General features: G+C 46.7%; 1 long non-coding RNA gene across 1 annotated transcript; it reads right to left on the bottom strand.

Annotated features, from left to right (window-relative positions):
- Positions 1-2,563: 2,563 nt before the first annotated feature.
- On the bottom strand, positions 2,564-8,158 carry LOC123119990 (uncharacterized). Its single transcript, XR_006459205.1, has 3 exons — positions 7,721-8,158; positions 3,202-7,640; positions 2,564-3,030 (listed from the first exon to the last, which is right to left on the bottom strand). It is a non-coding gene; the product is annotated as an uncharacterized lncRNA (long non-coding RNA).
- Between the last annotated feature and the right edge of the window lie 19,262 nt (positions 8,159-27,420).

The raw sequence follows: 27,420 nt of genomic DNA, 5'->3' as shown, positions 1-27,420 counted from the left end.
GTATCCGCAAGGGTGTGAACTTCGGGATACATCGTCATCTCCGCGTGCCTCGGTTATCTCTTACCCGAGCCCTTTACTTATGCACTTTACGTTGTGATAGCCATATTGTTTCTTGTCATATTTCTTGCTATCACCTAGTTGTTTATCTTGCTTAGCATAAGTTGTTGGTGCACATAGGTGAGCCTAGTTGTTGTAGGTTTTGTGCTTGACAAATTAACCGCTAGGTTTATTCCGCATTTGTTCAAGCCTAAAACGTAATTATTTTAAAGCGCCTATTCACCCCCCCTCTAGGCGACATCCACGATCTTTCACATTCCTTGCAGTACTTGAAATTCTCGTTGTTTTCACTATGAACTTCTTTCAACAGGTAAGAATTTTTTGAATACATCAAAACGTGTTTTAAATGGTATACATGAAAATTTTAAACCGTTCATCAAAATGTGGCACATAATATACCCGGTGGAAAGCTTATGAATCGCAACAAGTTTTTCATGTAGACATGTGTTACAAATTCGTTGCCGTTTGAGAGCAGTTTTTGAAATGGCAAAACAACGTTGTTTTTTGCCTTTTTAAACAACATGTAAATGAACAACGGACGTCTCGTAAATATGATTTTTGAACCGTGCAGGGTGGAGCACGTGAACTTGTTGCAACAAACCTTTTAGGCTTTAGTTTTGTATTCTTTTATTCTCTTCTAAAACGCATTCCGTGAAGTAGTTGAACTTCCCACTGTTTTCACCTTGAACTTTTGTCACATTTTTCTATTCGTAATTCCCCACCTATACATCGGAGTTGCACAAATAATATACCTTTGCAAACCTGCTGAAAAGACATAACTTTTTCTAATACGGTTAAGCTTTTGTTTCGAACAACATGCACCATTTTGTTTTAACCGTTTTTTGGAATAAGAATATTTATACACCTTGGAAAGTTGTTGAATATGAGAAACTTTTTAATGTAGAGCATTTTTGTTATAAATTTGTAATGGGTTGAGAGAATTATTTTAATTCACAAAAACAACATTTTTGTGCTTTTTGCACATGTAAATAAATGGTGAACCTCTCTCACAAGTATTTTTGAACTTCCCCTGGCCAAGCACTTGAACTTCTCGCAACAGTTTTTTTAGAGTTTACCTTTTTATTTTTTTCTCATATGAAGCACACACCATGTAGTACGTGAACTTCAGGCTGTTATCACTTGAACCGCTCTCTTCCTTTTTTAGCCCCAAGTCCTAAAACACTCATCAAAATTGAGCATGTAAATCCTAGGTTTTTTATCTATGAACTTCTCTGTTTTTTTATTTTTAACTTCTTAGTTTTATTCTTATAAAAGGAAAAAAAAAGATTTGTAAGTAAACATCATACAACCTTTTTAAAATTGAACTTCATGCGTTAATTTTGCATGGAAACAAAGAAGAACTTGAGTTTGTTGTATACATCAAACTATTCCGTTTTTAACATGAAATTATTGATTTTCTTTTTTTAAATGGAATTGCTCCAAAAAATTAAAATGCAAAAAATGACGCTACCCTTTAGCAACGGAAAAAATCTGAATTTTTATAGACATCAAAACCGCTCAATTTTTGAACCTCTTTGTCTATTTTCAGAAATGGGAAAAAATAGGAGTTTTTTAATAAATGACGAACTTCTTCGTTATTTCGAACTCAACTTCTTGATTTATTCGTTATTAAACGGGAAAGTTATGAGTTTTTGTAATAAATATTGAATTGCTCCATTTTTTGAAATTGAACTTCTTGGCTTATTATTTAGTAACGAGGAAAATCTGGTTTTTTCATATACATTGAACTATTCTACTTTCCTTAAGTTGAACTTTTTGGTTTTTTCAATCTGAACTTCTTTGGTGTTATCATTTCTAAAAGAAAAAAATTCTAGTTTTGTAATAAACATCGAACTACTCAGCTTTTAATTTGAACTTCTAGGATCTTTTAAAAAACCATAAAAGTCCGACTTTTTTTATTTGAACTTTTTTAACATCTCCTTTTTTAATTTCAATTTTCTATTTTGTTCTATAATGGGAAAATCCATGGGATTTTTTTGTACACTCATAACATTTTTTTGAACTCTCAAATTTATTAAATTTGAGCTTCAAGAGTTAACATTTTATATGTGACATTTTTTTGTTTTCTTCATGAATTATAAAAATCACACTACTCTATTATTTGAATTTGATCTTCTTAGTTTATTTTTTATTAACGGGAAATTTTGAGTTTTCCAAACGCTTTGTAATTTAAATTTGAATTGCTTCGCTATTTAAAGTTGAACTTCTAGTTTTTTTCTAGAAACAAAGAAAATCTATTTTCAATCCACAATTTGAAGTATTCTGTTGTTTTAATTCGACCTTCTAGGGATTAGTTAAAAATAAAAAATATGTTTTCCTGTAAAAAATATTGAGTGACACATTTTTTTAATTTGAGCATTTTGGTTATCTTTTTTCAGTAATGGATAGTTTTTTTTACAAATATTAGACAATTGTTGTTACACGAATGTGTGCTCTTCTCGTAAGTGAGTAGACTCCTTTTAACATACGGCGGTCGCACTGAACGTTTCACCGGAAGAAAGAATAATATACAATTGGCTGGTGGAGTAGTAGTACTACTTGAAACAAAAGGAAATACATGTAAAAACCAAACACTCCTACAGTAGATGTTCCAATTTGTACATGCCCAATACATGTACAACTAGTACTCTGTGCATCACGTAGAGTCTTTTAGTGTTATCTTTTTTCTTCTTGATCTAATTCTACATATGCCGTAGAAACTTTGTTCAACTACTATTTTTTGTTACAAAGTTCTCCTGTTTTTCGATCCCAGTCTGCTATCTTTTTGAACTTCAGTTTATTTTGTATCTGACCTGCCAAACATTCTTTTTGTAGGAATTCATCCAAATACAATTTTTTACGAAGCAAATCCGACTGCCGCTGCATCCTCCTGGGAACAGAGGCACACTGTGTGGATGCCCATCACGGATCCAATTCTTAAATGTAAAAGTAGTACGAATTCCTGCCGCTTCCCTACACAATGAACCATCACACATCCATTATTTTAACTTAGTCATTTTTTAAGTAACTCACACTCACACAGGAAGAAGAGCAACGGAACACAACAGATTTCTCTCCATGAACTTGTCTAGAGCATTATTCAGAAGAAAAGAACAGCGTGAAGAAGTAGAGGTGTGATCTTACCTATAGGCTAAGACGACATGGATCTTGAGGAAGTACGGCAGTGCGACTCGTCAGCGGGGAATGTAGCCGCAATCGCCCTCGACAACGGACGGCGGGGAAATACCCCAGGACAAACGAAGGATCCTCAGATGTGGACAGGGAGATGGCATCTCGGCAGCGAACATGGCGGGACGCCGAGGACGAACGGACCGTGGGGCAAGCCATGCTCTATTGCGGTGTGGGAGGAGTGGGGACTCTGCCCGCGGGGTTGAAGTACGCTGGCGAAGGTCGCGGGAGCAGCAGGGAGAGGTCCACCGCGAGGTGGCAAGGAAGTTCGCCGGAGTGTCGGCGGCGATGGGGAACTCCGTGAGTTGGGTGTTGCACCACTGGGCGATGGACGGTGACGTCGCGGCGGCCGGATCCCGCGGTGGGGGGCGGCGCCATGGCCGGATCCGAGGCGGGTGGCGGAGCGGCTGCCGGGTCCAGGGAACGGTGGCGGCGGGGTTGCAGGAGGAGACCGGCGGCGGGACCCATGGGCGGGGGCAGTCGAGCGGGGGGCGCTCTCCATCGAGGGATGGTGGCGGCGGCGCGATTCAAGCGAAGGACGGTGGCGGCGGCGTGATCCGCAGCGAGACACGGTGGCGGCGGTGCGATCCACGGCGACGGACGGTGGCGGCACCGGTCGGGGGCGGCGGCGAGTCGAGGGTTGGTGGAGCCGGTTGCGAGGCGAACGAGTGGTGGTGGTGCGGGATAAGGTTGACTGGGGGCTCTGTTCGTGGGCTTTTTTTTTTCAGTTTTCTGCGAATCGCGTAACATCTCCGTCGCGCTATTATAGGGCCGGTTGTGTGTGGACGTCGCGGCTCGCTGTCACACGGGCGCACGGCCGCCCGATCGCAGCTCTATCAGAAAAGGGAAGGGGCATCCGGCGCGCGACCATGCAGCCGAAGAACAAGGAAAGAACAGCCCCTACGCGAATCACGTGAGGATCGCTCGCATGCGAATAAAAAAAACTGTCAAAACTACCACGCCATGTCCACACACAAAAATGTCAGGTCCTATGTGCTCACGCTATCCATCACACCTGCATTTATTAGGGGATCAAAAACTTTAAAAACTTATAACTTTTGAATAGAATCTCAAAATTCAAATCCGTTTTCACCGTTGGGTTTCTCGTGATGAGTTCTTCAAAACTAGATCCCATGTGAGTAGGTTTCGCCGAACTTTTTTTTCTAAGCAACTTTATGTGCTGTAGAGGCAACTTTAGTGTTATAGAAAAGCAACTCCTTTTTCCACCTAGTATGACTACCCATCAACGGAGGATCCTTATAAGTTGGTTACCATGACTATCAATTGACTAGCTTCACCTTTAAATCGCCTATCATAAGGTCAGCTCCAACGTGGATCACCAAAACGCCCCAAATATCAGAATCTGCCTCTGTAGACACTTTTAACCATCCAATGAGTCCAACTACTATCAGGCATATAAAAAAGGTCTGGTGCCCCATATGAGTTCCTTGCATTAAAAAGTAGCATGCATCCCCAAACAAAAGTAAAAATACATGCAACAACTTTGCTATGATTTCGGACAACTCTTTTAAAATTTGAAGCAACTAGTGTCATGCATTAAAAGAGGGGTTGCTGCCCCATAAGCTCCTTGCAGTAATATCAGGCAACCCTTGTGCGAAAAAAAACCCACAAAAACAACAAGTAGAGACAATATATATATTCTCTAACATAGGCAACTTTAGTGTGATTCATGGACAACTGTTAAAAAAGCAAAAATATGTTCCAGGCATTTTTATGCAACTGTTGATGTGAACTAAGCAGCTCCATATATATTCTGATGCAACTTAATCTACTAATACAGTATTTTTTAGAATTACTTCCTATCCACCTCTCTTCGCCCGTTCCGGTTGCTTTCCTTCTTCATCTTCACCGTTTCATCAAAAAAACCTGAAAAAACCATGGGTACCTCATGTCGATCCAGCATTTCACCCTGTGAAACATCAGGTTGAGCAGCCCTTTTGCTTATAACTCAATATAAAAAACACAAAAATGCAAAATTGTTCTAGCAAAAAAACAAACAACTGCCCTAGCAAAACCAAGCAATTGTCCTAGCAAAACCAAGCAACTCCCCTACCATCAATTTTAGGCAGAGGAAAAAATGTATGAGCAACTTGAATAACCTTTTATGAAAAAAATGTCCTAGCAAAACCAAGCAACTCCCCTCTCATCCACCTTCTCGTATGTTGTAGCAGAAGATCAAAGCAATTCGATTACAAAGAAACGCAAAAAGTGGGAAACTGTTGTAGCAGAAACAAGCAGATGTCTCTGGCACTACTACTTAGATTGTCTATTTTAGGCAGAAAAAAAACATATGAGTAAGTTGAATAACCTTTGTGGACAACTATCTTATCCCCCCTCCTTCATGTAACTTCTCATCTGTTCTAGCAAAAATCCAAACAACTCAACTACAAAAGTACACAAAATGCAAAAATTGTTCTAGCAAGAAAAACAAGCAACTACCCTAGCAAAACCAAGCAATTGTCCTAGAAAAATCAAGCAACTCCCCTAGCATCTACTTTAGGGTGGAGGGTGGGGCGATGGTGTGCTTCACACGGAGCGCGTCGACGGGAGGAGGATCGGGATGATAGCCATGCAAATCAATCATCGCATCAGTTATAGGCCATCAGGAACTACTTCATAGATGTATCTTCTCAGTCTACATGCGTATTCAAATCTGAGATGATAATCTAAAAAACTTACAGCAAACAATCCAAGCAACTCGAAACAGAAAAGTGTGAAATTGTCCTAGCAAAAATAGGTAACTGTCCCTAGTATTACTACTTAGATTATCTACTACTTTAGGAAGAAAAAAAAGGTGTGAGAAACTTGAATAACCTTTGTGGAAAACTATCTGACCCCCTCTCCATGCAACTTCTCATCTAGCCTAGCAAAAATCCAAGAAACTCAATTAAAAAACACAAAAATGCAAAGCTGTTCTAGTAAAAAGGAAGCAACTGTCCTAGGAAAACCAAGCAACTGCATTACAAGAGGCAAAAATGCAACAAAAATGTTCAAAAACGAATCCGAGCAACTGCCCCAACAAAACTAAGCAACTGCGGTACACGCACAAAATGCAACTCTTTTAACGAAATCCAAGTAACTATTCTATCCTTGGAGTGGAAAGTCGCCTTCCGAATCCAATGCTGCCCAACCCCCTTCAATCCCCATATCAGGCGTGACGCCCGTCACAAGAGAAGCCACTCAGCGGAGTACAAAATCCGCACCTCCCCCTGTTTCCAGGCCCTATAGATTTAGTAAAAATTAAAGTAACCTTTCGTTTAATTCCAGGCAACCCATATTATAAACTTGAGCAACTACACATGCTTTGAAGCAACAAGTTGCACAAAAAAATGTGTTTATGACATTGAAATCAGTTGTATCTCATGCAAAATCAACACCAAAACCCCCTGAGTTGCATGGAGCACATTCATTTCATTTTATAAAAAAAACAGTGGCAATCTAATTCTATATGTAGGCAAAATTCACTTATCTCTGAATCTAGCCCATTATTCATCTCGCAAAAACAGTGGCAGTTCATGAATGAATTATCAATTGGATGAACAAACGGTACTCCTACTGAATTCTGTTGTCATCAATCAAGAGACAGAGCAGAGCATATGATAGACTTATACTTGTATATGTTGATTTGTTCTGCCCACCAAGTTCCCTCAAACATGATCCTTCTAAACAAAAATGATAACACATGATCTCGTGTGCAAAAGTAAAAAAATGCAACAACTTTGCCTATAATTTCAAGCAACTGATGCTAAATTTTGAAGCAACTACTGGCAGGCACTAAGAAAAGGATCAAAATTGAGTAGATCCTGCAGCAGTTCGGAGCAGGTTAGATAGAACAAGTTGGAGTAGATGGAGAAGCAAGGGGGTTGGGGAATTGGAACTCTAGGCAACTCATGCTAAAAAGTGAGGTAGCTAGAATGCAAAAAACAAAAAAAATTCCTGGTCGTAAAAATCAGTACAATCTCCAAGCAAAAACACTGATTCCATTTCCTAGAAGTAGTAACACATAGATAGATAGATATATGAACACCTTGCATCAATCGGCTTAATCAGTAGACAATAATTACTCATGTTCATTTTGCTAGATATATGTATCCATCCATCCACCTAACCCATGTCATGGGACACTTGATGAGAAACTAGTACAGAATTGAGCAAGACACGAGCGAAACTGGTCTCCTCACTCCCCTCTTCTTCTAGATAAACTGAAACTAGTATACACATCTAGCAGGCTAAACTCACACTTGAGGATCTAGCAGCAACACACAGAACCTGAGCAGGGACGAGGAAAAAGAGAGACGAACCTGGGCTGCTGCTGATGGATCTCCTCCTTCCCAGGTGAGAAGGATGGCTGCAGCGATCTGCTGCCATGCGTGCTGGATACAAAGAGAATCCAAGGTGAGGGCTGCCAAATCCAAGCGAATAGAGGGTGTGACGGGGGGGAGAGGCGGGGTACCTTGACTTGTTCCATGGCACTAGGGTCAGACCAGAGGAACATCCATGGCGGGTGGCCAATCTCGGAGGCGTCGCTGCTGATGCACGCCCCGGCGATGGACCAGCCCTTGGTGTCAGCAGACCACACGACGGCGCAGCTGCAGCCTTACCTAAGCACTAGGCCACTCTCCGGCGTGAGCTCTGTGGCCCCTTCCTCGACGGGGATGCGGCAGCTGGCCGACCCCGCTCCATCTAGAAGAAAGACGAAGGGAGGAGACGATGGCGCTGCTGCTCCGGTTACCCGCCGACCGGCTCGCCTGGTTCCTCCAGTCCGTCGCCTCTCCCTCGACACCCCGGGCTACGACACCGGCGGCGGCCGTGGCCCTCTGGTTCTTCGCCACCACCAGGTTGAGACGAGGAAAGGAGATTAGGATAAGGCGTTCTTTTCTGGAGAGAGATAGTGGATGGGTAGCGGTGTTTTTTTCAGCGACGAGGGTACGTGGGGCTTTTGTCCGGTAGCGCGTGCGCTCGAGACAGCAATCCAACGCAGCTGCGCGATTCAGAATTCAGGATATATATATATATATATATATATATATATATATATATATATATATATATATATATATATATATATAACTGATCACAGTTTTTTTTGGCGATCAAGTTGGAGCTTGGGTATGCTTTTGACATGGGTTTAGGTACACGTCGTACATGACGGGAGGAGGTGCGGAGAGCATTGATGAAATTTATTGGCTGAGATTTAATTAATATTGACGATATATTAGATTCAACGGCTAGATCTTTCTAAATTTTTATGGTAATTTCTATCTATTTATCTATTTTTGGTTAGCCCCTATATTACCTTTTATATGTAAATATATGCTTATAGTTTCATGTTCATCTTCATGACATGTTCGATTGCACCTGATTATCATGTATTCTTGCCAGTATTACTTTCGTATGCCTTGCTTGGTAGTAGTGCATGCCGGTGGTAGTGATGCTCATCTGTTGCATGCTTAATATCTGTTATCAAGTACTGTTGCTATGCAGGTTGCGTTGCCTCTAGTTGGTTACATGCTTACTTGGTAGTATTATTATGTTCTTGCATGCTATTTAACTATTTATCTTGGATGCTAGTGTTCATGCTATGTTTCTGAGTAGTGTATACTTGTGATGTTCATGCTAGTTAGTATGCCATGCTCGTTCGGATAAGCAATTCATTGTGGTTATGTTTAAGGGTTATGTTGCACATCATGCTTATGTTGGTATCATGCCCATGTATTGTAGTTGCATCATGTTATTTTAATATGGCTCAGCTTATTGCATTCAAGTTTAACCGGATAATAATCAAACTTGAACAACTATTGGCTGAGTCATGGTGCCACCAAATCGAGCTGACTAGTGCAGCCACACTTGCCTTAGGGGGGGTCCTAACTGGGTCTATTGTCATGCCTCTCGCCGGTGCCTCCAACGAGGGAAGGTTATGGGTGCGGTACCCTGATCAGGTAGGCGTACATAAGCCTTGTGAGCCCGAGTTTGGTTATGTGCACGTGTCCCCGTTTGGGACCCTTTTTGTTTTGCCACGATGGTGGCCGGCCAGTAGGTGCCGGATGTCACGAGTTGACATCGGGGCCACCCATGACTTAGCCCAAAGGGGAGTTTGTCGGAGTGGCCGAGATAGTGTTATGGCGATAGATCGGTTTTGTCGGAACGCCATTGGTCCACCCGAATGGGAGCACGAGTCCTTGGGTTCCGTAGTGCGGGTACAGTGTACTAACCTCTGCAGAGTGTGTTTAAATCTATCGATGGCCGTGCCCGCGGATATGGGCCCAGTTCGTAGTCGGTCACACTATGGGTCAATAGTAATAATAATGTGCTTAATAACAACCTCAGTTCGATGATGAAAGAAGTTGGTTGATCTTTATGTGATCGTGAGAGGATCACCGTGGTATCGAGGATACCGAGTTGTTGGATATTTGTGGTGTTATGCGAGAGTCAAGGGTAAATGTCAAGATCCTTGTGGTTATGTAATGATTACTACGGTATTGTTAATACCAAGCTTGATTGGATCCCGAGATGATCGTGTGATGTCCGTGATGGTAAGCTTGTGCATGTGATGGTTACGAGGTAACCCGAGCAGCGTAAGTTGGTGCGTGATAGTGTCATCATGTTCATATGTTCATGCCATGCTCATGTTGTTCTAACTGTATCATGTTCATCTTGTTCATGCTATGATTGATCTGATAGTATCATGTTAATCCTTGTTAACCTGTAATTGCCATGCTGTTGTCTGTCTTGATTGCTCTTGGTTGTTGTGAGCTTGCAAGTACATTCAATGTACTGACCTGGCGTGTCATGCCAGTTTGTAGGTCATGCCGGATTTGATTGCTTGTTTGTTGTGGATTCCTTGTTTGCGAGCTTGGATAAGCGTTCCAGCCAGAGTCCCTGCGAAGTGGAGTTCATCACCGTCGTTGCTATTCCGCTGCTTCGTGTTGTTCTGCTGCTTGCATGGAGCAACCGTGGCAGGTGTCCCCTTTCCGATGTAATCCCCTTGTACCCATATAGATTGTAATAAAGAGATGATTTGTTCTATGCTAAGTAGTGCCGTATTCCAGAAGACTTCTCCTCGATCTCTGGGATGGAATACAGGGCGTTCCGGTTTCTCTAAGCCAGGGTGCCACATGAGAAAGTCCTTGCAGAATTCAGATGCATACTTTCTGGTGCAACAACAAGCGCTGGAGGATTTAAGCGCCAAACAAGAGAAAGTTAATAAGCTTGCTAAGCATCTTGCCAGCATTATGGGTACCCAGAATATTGTTTCTTGAGCTCTTCTAAGGTGGTTTCAGTTTTGGACTTGTTTTGCTGCGGCGTTTATTTACACTGGTCGCCAACTTTGACAACCAGTGTATGTGATATGCTGCTTTGTTCCCTATATTTGCACTCGTGGCAAACTTTGATGCCCAGTGGTTGTAATATGTGTAATAGCAATGATAGCCTAGCGTGAGTTGCTTGCTTATTTATTTCCTTGTTGTCTTGTTTATTTGTTTGCTTGTAGTCAGTGCAGTTCTTTTTCCGCGGTTTGCTAGTGGCCGCAATAACCTATTTTTTAAAACTAGGCCACAATAACCATGGGCTACATATTTACTGTAGTGACCATGGGCCTCCTACGGGCCATAGAAACAATGGGCCTTCTACGGGCCATAGAAACAATGGGCCTTCTACGGGCCGTATGATCAATTGGCCAAACATGGGCCAATAACGAACCGCATTAGGGCTAGAGTTGGAATCGTCCGTTCATGGGCCTATCATAATGGGCCATTGTTAGTCAGCCGTATTTGATGACACTATGAAAACGGCCCAACGGATTAGCGGGCCACAAACGGGCCGACTTTAACCACGGGCTGAATTTGGCCCACAAGCAGAAAAGGCTAGTAACGGGCTGTAAGTAACCGAATGCTGGAAATGAGCCCAAGAATAAATGGGCCATGAGAAGGCCGAAAGATAACACGGGCTGGAAATGGCCCAATGGAATAATGGGCCGTTAATGGCTATAAAGCGATACATTGTTCATTACGGGCCAGTTTCACCACGAGCCGTTAATGGGCCAAGAGTTACAAAGGGCCTCATATGGGCCGAAAGACGTCATGTGCTATACATGGGCCGGAAATTACAACGGGCTGGAATCATATTGGACGGCCCAGATGACGCTACTGGGCCTAATTCGGATAGGCCGTAATGTGCCGTGAGTTAGCGGGCTGTAAATGGGCTATATGCGAACAGACCGTTAACATGCTTTTCGTGGGCCGGCTCGCTACCTTTTGACCAAGTTAAACAGGCTGACCTTTCCACTGGAATGGGCCTCTGTTGGGCCGTGCCACGTGTCGACGTATCATAGGCGCCTCCGGTCCAATGAGTGGATGGCATCTGTCCCAATGGTGACCCTACACGTGGTTCCTCTGGCCATTGAGAATTTTACACGTGGAAAATCCCCATTGGTCCGGGCTGTTAACGGGTTATCGGATCCAAAACCGGACCCGATAGCTTAACGGCGACCCGTTACGGTGGATGCAACGTGTCGGTTACCGTTGACGAAAGCACTTCCATGACGCGCCATTTATCGTCATGGAAGTGGACACTTCCGTGATGATAATTTTGCTAATGTCATGGAACACTTCTATGACAGCACAGGTATGAATATCTTGATTCTGTCATAAAATCGTCATGGATGTACATGCATGACAAAAAACGTGACCTACTATGACAAACACGTATCATCACGGAAGTGTATTTTTTTTGTAGTGTTCAGCCTGGCCAAGGCGACCAGTGCGATCGGCGCGTAATAATACGTAACCGAACACGAAGAGACGAACTGGGGCGGGGAAGCCCTCGGCACGGGCGTGGCCTCTAACGACCGGTTGAGCCACCGATCCTTTCGGCGATCCAACAGCGGAACTCTCAATGAAAGCACCAATGTGAGTGTCCAAATCAGAAGACCTCGGGGAAGGGGTCCCGTGCTATGGATCTAGGATCGATGGGGAACAAGGGACGATGAACACGGTGTTTACCCAGGTTCGGGCCCTCTCGAAGAGGTAATACCCTATGTCCTGCTTGATTGTATTGATGTATAGTATGGCTACAGAGTAGATCTACCTCGAGATCAGCATGAGCTAAACCCTAAGGTGATGAGGTGATGAATATAGCTCTAGCCCTAAAGACTACAACCCTCGGTTTATATAGACACCTGTAGGGTTAGGGTTACCGGAGATAGATTACAATAAGGGGTAAAGAGATCCCGCCTATCCTTGACTTGGAGGGCACCCCACGGCTTCATAGACCTCCTGTCACTGTACCACTTCACCCGTCCGGCCCATATTCAATGGACCGACGCCCCAAGGACCCCTTAGTCCATAACTCGCTCACCAGGCTTACTCCAGTCGTTGCCGCGTACGACACATTTAGTCCGTGCCGCATATAACTCCGGAGCATCTTTGTCCTGAATCCAGCAGCAATCCACCCTCCACTCTTCCCATCTGCTGCGCTGCTGGCCAGGGAGGTAATCCCAGTCCTCTTTCTTGCCCTGGGGGATCCAGCTTATATTCCCCGAGCGATGAGATTTGTGTTCGACCCGCGGGATGAAGAAATGCCTGAACAAGTCCACACTGGGGGCGACTTTGATGAAATTCTCGCACAAGTGGTCGAAGATTGCCATGCACGCCATTGCATTGGGCGTAAAATCCAGGAGGTGAAATCCATACACCACCATCATGGCTTCGAAGAAATCAGAGAAGAGGAGGTGAGGCCGCAGAAGAAGTATGCGCAGAGAAAGTGGTATGAGTTCGGTAGAACCTCGTTACCCTTCGGCAAGACCACGGGTGCTCCATGCCCCTTCGGAACTTCCCTCCCCCACATGTACTCATACCTCGCGGCCAGGGTGTTGGCGTCCAAGTTCGACGGAAAGAAAACCACATCTTCCTATCGTTTCCTGTCCAGCTCCTCCGCCCTTTTCTTCTTCCCCTCTGTGGCGGTATCCCTTGCGATGGCCACCCGCTTCCCCTTCGCACCAGCCGCCTTTTCCCCCATTTCATGGGCTCACTAGATGGACCAAAGATCTGGCAGAACTTTCAAGGCGGGTGATGGCGACGAGAGCGGTTGCTTGGCTTGAGGAAGAAGATGATGGAAGAAGAGACAAATGCGAATGAGCAGCGCCCCTTCGCGTTGCCTTTTTATTGGGAACGGGCGCTGGGGCTGGCTCTTCACTATCTTTTCTCAGAAGTTACCGTTTTTGCAGGAGCATTACCCATTAACTGCTACTGTACCACGATCCCACGACCTGCGGTAATTACGCGGAGTGGACGTTGGATTGACTGCTCATCATGACAACCGATGCATGTGCAACACTTCTTCGACACGTGTCTGTGCACTGTTTGGGGCCTAACCCAACGTGCCCAGTGACACGTATGGCTCAGGCCACGGGGCTTCTGTCGGGGTACACAGACAGGTCTGTATGTTTCCCCTGACTTGTGCACGGACGAAAGGCCTCCGCCCCGGCAGCCAAAGCGCGGCAAAAGAATAGCTATACCAACATCCAAAGCAAGGCCAAGCCAGAGAAGCAGCTGTTAGTGAGATGAAAGAGCGGATCAAGAAGACCAACACAAAATAGTAGAGCACCACCTTGGGAAGGCCTCCCTTGCCGGGTAAGAGATCCTGGTCGGGTCGAGGCCACCCCAAGGACAAGTCCAAGATTTCCTCGGCAGGCTTGCCGGGTCTGCCAAGGGCAAATCTCCCCGCCAAGGCTCCACCGCTCCACTACACCGCAACGCAAATCGGTTATCAGTGTGGTGTCGATCCCCCAAGTGATTAAGTGGCTTCCACTAAGCACGTGGCAGCCATTTGGAAGGTTGATTACCCTCATATGGCACCCGTCCAGAGTCGTGTCAAGCAGACAAGCAGAAGATGATTAAGCGACACGGGAGGCTTGCCGGGATGCATCCTCAGCATGACACCTAGCAGTGCATTTAATGCACTTTGTCCTAACTAACAGAGTTAGGTATGATAGCACTGTTAGCTATCTAATCATTAGATAAAGACTGTTTTGCCACTGTGGTCACCCCTTAAGCTATAAAAGGAGGTCAAGGCAACCTAGCAAAGGATTCGGACTTTCACACACTTGTACGCGTGTAGCTGCTCTCCCCGAGGTGACCTTGCCGGGCTTGAGCACTGCGTGCTCAACGTGTTCCCTCATCCAATCCACCAAAGCAGGAGTAGGGTTTTACGCTTCTCAGCGGCCCGAACCTGGGTAAAAATCACCAGTGTCACCACCGTCGTGTTGTTCCATGGCCTCTGCTATTTGTGCAACATGATCTTCCCCCTTGCCGAACCACAAGGGGCCGATGGTCCCATAGGTGATCGTGTTCCACCATGACAAACATTAACTAAACTCAATGTATGTTAATCTAAGAATGACAATAGCGCTCTCAAGGTTGGTGCTTGAATGAGAAGGTGATGACTCAACAATAAAACTAAATAGAAAAGCCCTTCGCAGAGGGAAACAGAGATTTGCAGCGGTGCCAGAGCTCGAAGCTTAAAAAAGCGATGAATACATTTTGAGAGGTGTGCTTTTCCTATCACTTCACGACAAAGGATTTTAATATCTTCCATGCTAAACACATAATTGGCAGTTCCCACGCATAAATGAAAAGATTTACTCCCCCTCAACCATTCAAACACAAGCCATGGCTAGCCGAATCCTCGGGTGCCCTCCAAACAATCAACTTTCCAGGTGAGTTTGTTTTATTATATGTTTCTTTGTTTTGTTTAGCAGGATTGGGCATCCCAATTACCAGCCTCTCTTGTGCAAGTACAAGTGAATAAACACTCATCATGAGAATAACCCGCTTAGAATGGAAGATATTGACTGTCTCGTCGCTCCATGAGCGGTACAGGCACACAAAACAAATGTTTATTTGGATGATTAGAGGTGGCACATGCAAATTTACTTGGAGCCTGAAGATAACCTAGGCCCCTCCCCACTAACGATTTCCCCCTCCAGAAGGATATACATTACTTGTACCACAATACATGTACTCTAGTAGAAAACTTGGGCGCCAAGCCATGTAAAACAACTTGGGCACTTGTAACCCTAGCCCTCAGCTATCTATATAAGGGGAGGTAGGGGCCTCCCAGGTTGGCATCGATCATCTCTTCAGCTCTCCATGAGAGAAACACAAATGATACAATCTGACATGCAGGATGTAGGGTATTACCTCACCACAAGGGCCTGAACCTGGGTAAAATCTATGTCCTGTGTGTAACCCAATCTAATTCTCTATGCGCTCCACTAGGAACCTGATGCAGGGATCTGACGTGATTTTCCTCCATCGGTTGGCACGACAGGTAGGAGATGGTGTGCATAGATACTATGTTTAGATGGTATGCTTCATCAACATCAACTTCGATCTCAATTGGGATCATGGAGAATCATCCGTGGAGGTCGAGGGCTCAACATCAGCATAGCCTCTGCGCGACCTGCAGAATTTTCTGGACAACAGATTCGTTTTTGTCATCCCCGCCTCCTCAAGCATCATTTTCACATTTCCTTCAGGGATTGTGTGGAATTATGTCTTCAATAATCCTATAAAATTTCAGCACAATCCGATCTACGAGTCTCCGACAATCTCCGAAATACCGAGGCAAACAAATCTGGACGGGAATATGCATGAGCTCGGAAGAACACGTTCAGCAGCCAACTCCGACGTCCTTTGGAAGATCCAACAATTGACCCCATGCAGATTTGTGCTGTCAACAACCCCTCAAAATTTCATGCCGATCCTGCTGTTCAAACTTCGGGACGAGCCGGAAGACTGGATCAAGGTATGCATCAGTTTTCTACGCGAAAATGGATCTAGCCTGAGTTCATCATTCTTCATCAACGGGCTATCCAACTTTATCACGTGGAGACCTTCACCACAGGGACCTCCATGGCGTAGACCTCCTCCTGCACGGACCTCCATGGTGCAGACCTCCACTTCAGATCTCCATGACATAGACCTTCACGGTCGCGGACCTCCATGGCCTAGACCTTCTCCGCTGCGGACCTCCATGGTGCAGACCACCATGATGAGGACCTCCATCGCGCGGACCTCCATTGAACGGATCTCCATCATGTGGATCTTCACCGCGTGGACCTCCTCCGCTGGAGGTCTCACTGTCGTCCTTCTCGTGCCGACCTCATCTTAACCGCACGGACCTCCTCTACCGGAGGTCTCACCGTCGGCCTCCTCGCGTTGACCTCATCTTCATCTCGTGGACCTCCTCCGCTGGAGGTCTCACCGTTGGCCTCCTCGCGCCAACCTCATCTTCATCGTGCGGACCTCCTCGGCTGGAGCTCTCACCATCGGCCTCCTCGCGCCGACCTCATCTTCATCATGCGGATCTCCTCCATCGGAGGTCTCATCGTCGGCCTCCTCGCGTCGACCTCATCTTCATGCACAGACCTCCTCGACTAGAGGTCTCTGATACGTCCATTTTGCATCATGTTTTCCTACTGTTGTTTATAGTGTTTTATGCTTTATAACACTCTGTGGAGTAATTCTAATGCCTTTTATCTCATAATATGCAAGGTTTACACAAAGAGGGAGAATACCGGTAGTTGGAATTCTGGACCTACAAAAGCTATGTGAGAGATACCTATTCTGCACATCTCCAAATGAGCTGAAATTTTACGGAGATGTCATGGCGGAACACGATCACCTATGGAGCCATTGGCCCCTTGTGGTTCGACAAGGGGGAGGGGCACGTTGCACAAAGATCGAAGATCGTAGGGGCAGCATGACAAAGGTGACGCGGTGGTTTTTACCCAGGTTTGGGCGCCTGCGAAGCGTAAAACCCTACTCCTGCTTTGGTGGATTGGATGGAGGACCGTGACGAACACGCAGCGCTCAAGCCCGGCTAGGTTGCCTCGGGGAGAGCAGCTCCACGCATAAGAGTGTACAAGGGTCCGAATCCTATTTTAGGTCGCCATGGCCCTCCTTTTATAGGCTAAGGGGTTACCAAAGTGGCAAATCAGTCATTACACACTGATTAGATAGCAACAATGCTATCAGATCTAACTCTGCAGACATGACAAGGCGCATTAAATGCACCGCTTTCGTGGATGTAGCTCGACAAGCCTTGCCGCGCCACTTTAGCTGTCTCTCGCCCTATCTGCCTGACACGCCTCTGGACCGGTGTCATGCAGGGTGAATCTTCTCCCCAAATGGTTGCCACGTGCCAGAGGACGACCAATTAATCACTTGGGGGCTCGACACCGCACTGATAAGTGAGTTGAGTCGCTATGCGGTGGAGCAGTGGCGCCTTGGTGGGGAGATCCGCCCTCGGCGTCCCCAGCAAGCCTGCCGGGGGAGGCTTGAGACATGTCTTCGGTGTAGCCTCGACCTGACTGGGCTTGCCTGATTGGCAAGGGAGGTTTTTCCTTAGTGATATCTTGCTCCTTTGTCTTGTCTTGGTCTTCTTAATCCGCCCTTTGATTCCTCAAAGAGCTATCTCTTCAGCTTGGTCTTGTCTTGTCATTGCAACCTTGCCTCCATGCATGTGTATAGTTTGCGCAACATATGCCATGGTTTGTTGCACCGACAGGAGCCCCCGGGCCTGGCCCAAATGCACTGCCAAGTGTTGTTGGGGTAGGCCCTATAAGGTACATAGGCAGGGGGCTTGTGGTAGCTCATTCCTTATATTTTCGTTGCTTCTTCATTAACCTGTGCTTGAATCAGTTTCTGATTTTTTCGCGCGTCGTGCAAGACGTCGAACACGGTGGGGCCGTCTCTGTACTAGCCCGTGAATGACTTTAACTCACGGGGAGGTATCTGCCATCTCACCCTTCCGACCATGCTCGCTTTCTCTGCCACGTACGCCACATGCATTGTGCGGGGTAGGTGGTGGATGGCGTGGGAAGGGGTGCCGTGGCAAAAACTCGATTGTTCCGAATTGACGCAAGGGGGTGGTGAACGGGCCCGGTTGTTGTTGGTGATGCAAGCGGGTCGGGTCCGAAGGAGCCCCTCAGCTCTGTGCTTGCCTATAAAAGGGGGCGCGAGGGTGAACGGAGGCACCCATCCTCACCTCTCCTTTTTCTTCTTGTTTGTCTTCTTCATGCCGAGGAAGGGAGGTCGGGGCTCGGCCCCGCGCTTCCATTTAGGGGTGATGACCTTGAGTGTTTGTGTAGACACCCAGGGAGTCAGCTTGATTCGCGGCTGCAGGAGACGTGGTGGCTGCTGCGGGAGCCGCCGTGGTTGGTGGCGACGCACTTGTGGCAGTCGAACCGTCCTCATTGCATGGGGCGCCGTGTCCTTCCTTGATGGCGGAGCGCTTGTATTCTCCATACGAGCTATCCGTCAGGGGTTGGGGCGTCGTCTCTGCAGCAAGCCACCGGAGCCCAAGGACTTGCCGGCGAAGTCCTTGGGGGTTCTGGTGCCTGCTCTATCCAGCGAGGTTGGGGGCAATGCCGAAGGTGGTGGTGCCCTTTTATCCGCCGAAGTGGGGGACGATGCTCGTAGTATGCCTTGGGCGCCGTCTCTGCCATCGGCAATCTCTCCGGGGGAGGTGTCGGGCCAGGAGCCCAGCGCCTTCCCGGAGCGACAGTGATGAGGAGAAAACTAGCGAAGATGAGGAAGGCGGGCGGCAGGCCGTCAAGTCAGAGTACGATGGCACCGACGCCTTCATCTCGTATTGTTGGTTTGCTACTCTGTTCTTCGTCTCTTCGCCCGCCCCGGCACCATCATCACTAGCCTCTTCCAGATGGCTGTCGGGGGAGGCTCTCTTGGTGCCTTCTGTCGGGCGCATCCCGCGGTCCTGGTGGCGGCTAGGGGATGCCTAGCCATTCTGCCCGTCCGCTGCCTTCACAGCCTCGCCACTCCCGATCTTGTCAGGCTGCTGCCTGTGGGTCGTGACGGGGAGAGCTGTGCTTCTGCCCAGGCACTCCTTTTTCCCTCTTCACCTCCCACCATAGTTCATAGGAGGAGAGGGACAAGAAAGGGATCACGGGGCACTTATCTTTTTTCAGTCTAAGACATGTAGGTACTTGACAAAATTTAGTCTAAATATGTAATCTATTTTATCCATGTTTGTGCTCTGTAAGATTTGTACTTGTTTATCAGCATATCAATGAAAAAGACAAGCCTTGCCGGGTACTTGTGCATGTCTCCTGTCCACGCAAAGGATGAACACCTTTATACTTGTAAGTAAACAAGTTTCCTCGGCAAGCTATCTTGCCGGTGCCTTCCATTGTTGCCGCGGAGGCCAGGCCTGCCGGGCTTCAGAGACATGGAGAGGGACCGGCCCCTTGTCAACCTTTTTATTGTCAAATGCCACTGCAACCTTCTGGACCGAATCAACATTCAGGTCAAAGGATGGGAGCACAAATGCTTCGAAGGTGACAAGGTTTCCCTATGCACAAGTTCTCTTCTCACAAAGACATGTATGGATAAAAAGAGAACTTATCTGTTTGGCTTGTCGGAGATCGATATATAGGCTTGTCCCCTTTTTGCCTTTCGGAATCAAGTTCGCGGCAAGAATCCTGTAGTTAGTGCAGAGGGAAGCAGTAGCAACATATGATATCTTCTACATGCTCATGGCAAGTTCATGTTTATGCTATGCATGCATGCAGGTTTAGGGCCCCCAGCGCTTCAATTATTTATCTGCTGCTCAGGGTCTGCGCCTGGCTTTGTACAAAGGGTTACATGCAACATCGGCAAGGCTTGTACAAAAGGGTGGCTGCCGGGGCAGGGCCCAGCAGCCGCGCCTTACGGGTAGAACTTACGAAGATGCTCAATGTTCCATGAGTTTTGCACCTTGATGCCATCTTCGGTCTCCAGATGGACTGCGTCAGGTCTGGTGACTCATACTACCCGGTAAGGGCCTTCCCACTTCGGCGTCAACTTGTTGGAACCCTTGGCGGACTGAACACGCCTAATGACAAGGTCGCCTTTGAAAGGATCGAGAAGAGGTGTCTAGAGGGGGGGGGGGGTGAATAGACTCTTAGTAAGAAAAGTTGCAGTTTTTAATTTCTTTAAGTTGAAGTGGAGTTTTAGCACAAGTTTAAACATTCACAATACATATCAAGCAAGCATGACAAGAGTATATGAGCAGCGAAAAGTAAAGCATGCAAGTTGCAAGAATGTAAAGGGATGGGATTGGAGTGTGCAAACGCAATTGAAGACACGAAGATTTTTGGCGTGGTTCCGATAGGTGGTGCTATCGTACATCCACGTTGATGGAGACTTCAACCCACGAAGGGTAACTATTGCGCGAGTCCACGGAGGGCTCCACCCACGAAGGGTCCACGAAGAAGCAACCTTGTCTATCCCACCATGGCCATCGCCCACGAAGGACTTGCCTCACTAGGGTAGATCTTCACGAAGTAGGCGATCTCCTTGACCGTACAAACTCCTTGGTTCAACTCCACAATCTTGACGGAGGCTCCCAAGTGACACCTAACCAATCTAGGAGACACCACTCTCCAAAAGGTAACAGATGGTGTGTTGATGATGAACTCCTTGCTCTTGTGCTTCAAATGATAGTCTCCCCAACACTCAACTCTCTCTCACAGATTTGGATTTTGTGGAAAGATGATTTGAGTGGAAAGCAAGTTGGAGAAGGCTAGAGATCAAGATTTATGTGGTTGGAATGGAATATCTTGACCTCAACACATGAGTAGGTGGTTCTCTCTCAGAATATGTATGATGGAAGTGTAGGCATGTTCTGATGTCTCTCCTCACGAATGAAGAGTGGGTGGAGGGGTATTTATAGCCTCCACACAAAATCTAACCGTTACACACAAATCACCAAACTCGGTGGGACCGAATCAGAAAACTCGGTTGGACCAATTCAGTTCATAATGTGACCGTTAGGCATTTCGGTGGGACCGATATGATCAACTCGGTGGGACCGATGTGCTAGGGTTAGGGTAAAACCTCATCTCGGTTTGACCGATTACACAAAGTCAGTGGGACCGATTTTGGTAACAAGCTAACCAGAGAGTTGGTCAGGCAAACTCGGTGGGACCGATTACAAAACTCGGTAAGGACGAATTTAATGCAACATGATCCAGAGAGTTTGCAAGCCCATCTCGGTGAGACCGGGATCCCATCGGTGAGACCGAATTGATTAGGATTTGTGGCAGTGGCTATGTCAGCTGAACTCGGTGGCGCCGGATAGAAAGTTTCGGTGGGGCCGAGTTTGACTTTTGGTTTGGGACATATGTGGATATGGGAAAGTGGTTGAGGATTTTGGAGCATATCACTAAGCATTTTGAGGAAGTAACCCATTAAGCAACACCTCATCCCCTTTTAATAGTATTGGCTTTCCTATGGACTCAATGTGATCTTGGATCACTAAAAGTAAAATGTAGAGTCTTGAGCTTTTGAGCTTGAGCCAATCCTTTGTCCTTAGCATCTTGAAAGGGTTCCCTATCCTCTTGTCCATGCCACTCCATCTGTTGAACTTGTCTGAAATATACTAGATGAAAACATTAGTCCAACAAGAGATATGTTGACATTAATTACCAAAACCACCCAGGGAGCACTTGTGCTTTCAGTCTCCCCCTTTTTGGTAATTGATGACAACATACATCAAAGCTTTAGATAAAGATATAGAAAATAACAAGTAAAGCTTTGGAAGGACACGTAACATGCATAGGCTCCCCCTACTTGTATGCAATCATGTCAATGTGGAATAAGAGCATGTGAATGCATAGACATGACAGAGCAAGCAGTGTGTTACATGTATCTTGGCTATATGCATCAGAGCAAATGATATGAAGTGTAACCTCATGTTCATGATTCCTTCTTGCAAACAATATGTACATTAGCAAGAAATCTCATGCACATGAGTGTGATGCATATACTTACCTTGTGATCTTGAGCTGGCTTAGGAAGAGATGAACCTGAGTAAACAAGGTTAGATAACACAGATACATCTACTAGACAGAGCAACCAAAAGAAGCCACAAGAGTACAAAGACTGGGATGACATGTAGAGTGTGAGTACTGGGTACTTTATTGGATATAGACATGTCCCCAAAGGTAAAAGATATGCAATGAATTCAAAGACTTCCTTCCCTAGCAGTCTTTCTCCCCCTCAATCTTGTATTGGATAATGGGAGAAGGTAGGAAAACAAAATCAGAGCAAAACAGATCATAAACATAAACAGAACATAGACATGTCTTTCCCCTCTTAAAGACATGTGACTTCTCTCCTCTTGGACACCAAGCATCTGGGGCCTTTGATGTTATCTCTCTCTTTCCCCCTGTTAGAAGTATTCTCTCCTCCTTTTGAAGAATTAAGCTTTGATGTGATCTCTCTCTCCCTCTTTGACATCAATTTCCAAGAAGGGGTCTTCTGGAGTGTGAGTCAAAATAGGTTTGGTCCTTGAGTCACAGAGCAAAGCAGCATATAGATTGTGATGCTGGTAGAGGACAAGAATCATCGAGTGGATCTGGAACAAAAATGCAGGAACAAGTGGCAAATTGTCTTTTCTGCAGTGAAATCGGTGGCACCGAGTTGTGTTCTTCGGTTGCACCGAAAGGATTCGGTTGGACCGAAAGTAACAAATCGGCGCGACCGAATTCAACACAGAGAAAGAGCAATAGTCACCTCAGCTCACTAGGCAAATAAGATCTCACAAAGATTTGCAACGAATTGACTAAAGGATTTGCAATGAATTGGATGCAAAGAAATGCAGAACAAAACGGGAAAAAAATCTAGATGAAGTTTTTTTGATAAAAGAAGGGGAATAAATATGCAAGGGACAAATGCAAAGAACAAATGCAAAACTCAGAGAAACACTACAGAACTTCATCTAGAATTGGGCGGTGACAAAGTCACCTATGTTAGAGTATATTGACTAAGGAGTCAAGTGAGAACCCTTGATCATAAGTCATACTCATCGTTTAAGCTCAAAATGGGGTTACCATTTTTCGTTTAAGCATTTGATGTGTTCGCATCTTGTTGAGTTGCTTTGACCCATGACTTAGGGTAAAGCTTCTCTAAGATGGAATAACATACTTGTGTGGTGGTGTTGATCTTGATCATGTAGTTGAACTTGTGTGGGTTGCTCAAGGTTGATGTAGCTCATCAAGAATTGGGAGCACCACTTGGATTTGAGTTCATCTACCTACATGGGTTAGTCTTGCAAGGAAGAGAACTTGTGTTGGGGATATAGCTATTGAGTTAACCTGCCCAGGAGGGGCCGGGTTATACCCATGGCGACTCATAAGACAAAGCCCATGAAGGAATCAAAGATGGTGGTTCATAAGGATAATTTATGAAGGGCCCAAAGCCCAAAGGCGGCTTAAGGCCCGTAGGTGTAAACCGCCATATGTGTATGACTTGTATTATACAGCAATTGTAATTAAGTCACCAGGTCAGACACGTTTATGAGCCGGCCGAGACTCTATAAGCCACCAGGCATCAACCTGAGTATATAAAGGGACGACCCGGCGGCGAGTTAGGGCAAGAAACTAGAGATCAAAAGCTAGGTCAAGCGTATTCGCTCCCTAGTAATCGAGACATAAGCAATACCACCTCAACTGGATTAGGCCTTTACCTTCACCGCAAGGGGCCGAACTAGTATAAACTCCCTGAGTCCTTTGTCCCATTTAACCCCTTTAAGCTAATCTTGTTGCGATGGCTCCACGACTAAGTCCTCACACTAGGACATCTGCCATGACAACCCCACGACAGTTGGCGCCCACCGTGGGGCTATCGCACGGTGGTTTTGAGTTCTTGAAGGGCAACTTTGAAGGGATCAAGGGATATGCTGTGGGCCGGATGACCAAGAGTCGTCGCGGCAAGCTCTACATCGACGACGCGGGCTGGGGCCCTGAGGCCGGCTCAATTGAGTACGGGTACCGGGTCCCCTTCGGCGAAATTCACGTCTTCATCGGCAAGATCGGCGAACCGAGCCCTGAGCCAAACATCTGCACCGACATCATCGAGATGGCTCAGCGTGAGTCGTCCTCGGGCGAGACTACCTCGTTATATCAACTACAGGACGGTAGGCTTGGGGGCTGTTCCGATGGCGACAGTATTCCAGACCCCTACGAGCCGCCGAACCGGGTCGCAATCTTCATGGCCGGTACACAGCCAGTGCAGAATTCTTCAACTGTAGCGGCACTGATTTCCGGGTCAGCAGCGGTGACGGCGGCCGGGGCAGCAGGCCCTGCGCGCCCGTCGGCTCAGGTCTTGTCCGACTTATTGGATGCTTTGGCAACACTGCTAACGGCGGAGGTTAACCCGGCGAACCGAGATCAGCATAAAGCGGAAGTCGCGAAGTTGCGAGATCAGATAACTCAAGCGAAGGAAGACCTGGCAGCTGAGGACACTAGGATAGCTGCGGAGCGGGTTGCGTTGGAGGCTCAGGCACAGTGGATTCAGCCAGAGTCTTTCCGGCTCATGCTAGATCAGAACACTTCAAACGAAGTCATGAGGAGGAGGCATCAGACTCGCCTGCCTCCGGTTTACGAGGCGAGAAATCTCTTTAACACGCCCGGAGCAGGGACCAGTAACCAGCCAATGGTAAACTGGGTTGAAGCACCTGGTACAGGAACACCGGCTCAGCCGCGCATGAAGGACCCGCCTCGTCAGAACAATATCCCACCACAGTATGTACCGACGCCACCGGGTCATCACTCTAACCCTTTGGATAACATGATTGCTGCGGCGACACGGTTGGCAGCTCTACCAGTTGAAGGTGAGTCGCCGGCGGCAATGGAAATACGACGGGCCGGAGAATTGCTTCAGACGGCTGTGGCCCAACAGGCGGCTTACTCTTACAGTCGTGAGAGGATTCATTCAACCCCTCGCCCAAGCCGAAGTTATAGCAGGCATATCGAGGAACCAGCTGTGTCAAGTAGCGGGCGGTACCGTAACCTACCCCGTGGACATAACCCGGCAGGCGGTGGGGCTAATGCTCAGAATGTAGTAGATCAGGGTAGAGCACGCCGAGAGGCTGAGCTGGCGGCTCAGTACACAGCTCATCAGCATTCTCCGGTTCGCCCGACAACTTCAGTGGAGACAGGTGTAACTTTCAGGACTTTGGGTGTGCCATGTTTAGTGTCGGCTCTGCGTAATGAGCGTTTGCCCAAGGATTTCAAAGGTCCTCGCAAAATACCTAACTATACAGCCAACTTACCCCCAGAAGCATGGGTCGAGAGTTATGAGATGGCCATGGAACTTCTAGACGTTAGTGATGCTGCGTGTCCTAAGTACTTCACCATGATGTTGGATGGAACGGCTCGTACCTGGTTGAAGGGGCTGCCTGCCAACTCCATTGGGTCATGGGTCGAGTTAAAAGCCCGTTTTATTCAGAATTTTAAAGACACGTGCAAGCAGCCTATGTCAATTGTGGATTCGGATGCCTGTGTCCAAGAAGAAGGCGAGTCGACAAGCCATTGGGTGCGCCGGGTCTCAACTGTCCTGCATTCATCAGATCACATCAATACCGGCTCAGCAGTCCTGATGTTGGAGAAGAATTGTCGTTTTCTACACCTCAAACAGAAGTTAGGGCGGCTCAAGCGCCACTGTAATAACATGGGGGAGCTGATGGCGGCTCTGGTTAAGTACGCTGACTCTGATGGTACCAAGGACCCCGAGTCTGACGATGAAAAGCCGGGAAAGGGAAAGAAGAGTAACAGCACCAGAGTGCAGCAACATAATCCGGCGAATCAGGGAGGCAACGGCAAGCGCAAAGCTGATAATAGTTTGGACTTTGTGGCTAAACTAATGCGTAGAATAATGGTCAGCGTCGTTAGGGTAAGCCGCCTCCATGGGTTGGGGGCCAGGTTTTAACCTTGAGCAGCTGTTGAATCAACCCTGCCCAAGGCATGGTACATGGGAAAGACCGTCTAGTCACCTCTGGAAGGATTGCTTCATTATGAAGGAGTATAAAAATTCCAATCTGTTTCAAGACAGTCATGGGCCGGGCGATGGCTCAGGCTCCGGCTCTCATGGTCTGGGTTACGGTGGCGGCCGTTCTAATTCCGGCTTCCAAGGCAATCAAGGAAACCAGGCCAATCAGGGTGGTTATCATCAACAGTCAAGTCAAGGGAATCAGCAGCAGCAATCTGGGTATCAGAGTAACCCAAAGCAGTTGAATAGCGGGCAGTACCACGTCTTCACCACAAGTTTATGCAAGCGGGATCAGAAGCTCCATAAAAGGGCGGTGAACGGCGTTGAGCCAACAATTCCCCGTTACTTGCGCTGGTCTGAGCAGCCCATTGTGTGGAGTCGGGAAGATCACCCGCCCCGGGTTGATAATCCGGGTCACTTGGCTTTAGTGGTCACACCTCAGGTCGGAGGATACAAGTTCACTAAGGTACTCATGGATGGAGGTAGCAGCATCAATATCCTTTATTATGAAACTTTCTGTCGCATGGGGTTGACTGATAAGAATCTGAAGCCGTCAAACACTGTTTTTCACGGCGTGGTGCCTGGTAAGTCGGCATACCCAGTTGGTAAGATAGCTTTGGAAGTTGCTTTTGGAGATGATCATGACTCTAGGTCGGAGACATTGACCTTTGAAGTGGTGAAAATCAAGAGCCCTTATCATGCTCTGTTCGGACGGCCGGCTTATGCTAAGTTCATGGCAAGGCCTTGTTATGTTTATCTGCAGCTCAAGATGCCGGGTTACAAGGGAACCATCACGGTGCACGGAAGCCGGAAGATAGCTTTAGAGTGTGAAGAAGGTGACGCTGCTTATGCTGAGTCTGTCTGTGCAACAGAGGAATTGAAGTTTTATAAGGATAGTGTTGCCCCGGCAGATATGACATCTTTGAAAAAGCCAACTACGGAGCATGACCCGATCTGGAAGTTTAAGTCGACAGATGATACCAAGCTGTTTGATTTCATTCCTGGCGATTCATCCAAGCAGTTCAGCATCAGTGCTAATCTGGATCCGAAATAGGAAAGCGCGCTCATCGAGTTCATCCATGAGAACCGGGACATCTTTGCATGGAAACCTTCTGACATGCCAGGTGTACCGAGGGAACTCGTTGAGCACACTCTTAATATTGATCCCAAGTTTAAGCCGGTCAAGCAGTTTCTTCGTCGTTTCAATGAAGAGAGGCGTAAGGCCATTGATGAAGAGGTAGCCCGGCTCTTAGCGGCTGGGTTTATTGTTGAAGTCTTTCATCCTGAGTGGTTAGCTAACCCGGTGCTGGTACTTAAGAAG

The sequence above is a fragment of the Triticum aestivum genome, chromosome 5D (genome assembly GCF_018294505.1).
Source record: "Triticum aestivum cultivar Chinese Spring chromosome 5D, IWGSC CS RefSeq v2.1, whole genome shotgun sequence".
NCBI lineage: Eukaryota > Viridiplantae > Streptophyta > Magnoliopsida > Poales > Poaceae > Triticum > Triticum aestivum.
The sequence above is the reverse complement of the archived record's forward strand: the minus strand, read 5'-3'. Positions and strand labels throughout refer to the sequence as shown.